We start from the raw sequence: 1,457 nt of genomic DNA on the forward strand, positions 1-1,457 counted from the left end.
TTCTCAGCGAATTGTGCCGTGAGCTATCGGGAGTGCCGCGAATCGTGAGTCGAGCCACCCGGGGATCGTCGCCGGGAGTGAGCCGCAAAGCCCTCGCACACCAGTGTGCGAGCGTTATTGTAAGTGCGCGAGTACTCGAAGCGCGAGTACTCCTCGTCGTATCATTTATTGTCGTCGCGCGCTATTTCGTTGCGTTCAGCCTAAATGATTTTATACTTGTCTTTCGTTTTCGCCTTTGTGTCTGACGCGTGGATTCGCGATTGAAATTGTCGGTCGTCGTTAGACCTCGGTACTCGCGTCGTGCTGAGCCACGTTTCTTTTTGTACTATCGCGCCGATGCTGACGGTAGTTACGTTATTGATTACTGTCCGAATTGATTACTGTTCAAGAACGATTTCTTTTCTTTTGTCACGTCAAGGATTATCGCGCCGCTGAGGTATCGGCCTTGAAATTATCAAATTATTTTTCGTTTTCATTCTTTTCTTTTGTTATCCTCGCACTGTATTATTTCTTTGGCTACTGCTTTTTACCGCTCTGCCACGCGGGGAATAAACGGTAGCATTATTATAATTCTACATACTGTGTCTGAATTCTTTCGCCCGGCCGGTGCCATCCCGCCGCCCGTCCGCCCTTAGTTCCGCCCTGCCCCTCTACCGTTAGGTAGAGCCGGCCGGCCCTCGCGCGATCGACCTCGGGGAGCAGCGTCCGGTTGTGAATCTCGGTTAGCGTCGTGGGTAATCACTTTTGCTATCGCGCTATTGCTGAAAATTCGCGTTTTGCGAGTGACGTGCCGCCGAGCACGTCTGGCGCCCAATTTTCGTGTCGCTGCCCCTTGTCGGTCGCCGGAGGGACGAAATCCGGAGGGCTACCATCCTCCCTCCCGAAATCCTACGCGATTTCACCCTTTTTCGTTTTGATCCGCGCTCGCGCGAGATATCTAACTCACGGGAGCGCGTGACAAGGTATGTAAAGTGTACTCACCAATGGGACCAATTAGCTTGTTGTATGAAGTTACAGTCCATGTGTCGCTATCGGGTTGCAGTTTCTTCGATATTGCTGTAGTAACAGTGATACCTTTCGGTGGCCACCAAATCGTCGTTTTCAAAGACCCATGATTCGGGAACTACAGAGCACCAGTCGTTGCCAATAACAACATACCACACTTTCAAAAATAACAATTTTATAGGGCAGTATCAATATATCTTTATACAATAATGTAGATATCTTTATGCAATAATGTAGATGAAAACAGTAGTTATAATAATGTTATAAATAGAAAGTTATAATGTTATAAATAACAACTTATAATGTTATGAAAATCAAACTTTTATTGAATTTTTTGTCAAAACAATTTTAATTTTAATGACATATGTACAATGTATATTTTACTTTTAATTTTAACTAAAATTAAAAATCATTATGTAATAAGGATAATTCTAGGTATGTTGAATCATTTC

This window comes from Wasmannia auropunctata, unplaced genomic scaffold (assembly GCF_000956235.1).
Source record: "Wasmannia auropunctata unplaced genomic scaffold, wasmannia.A_1.0 LD336103.1, whole genome shotgun sequence".
Lineage (NCBI taxonomy): Eukaryota > Metazoa > Arthropoda > Insecta > Hymenoptera > Formicidae > Wasmannia > Wasmannia auropunctata.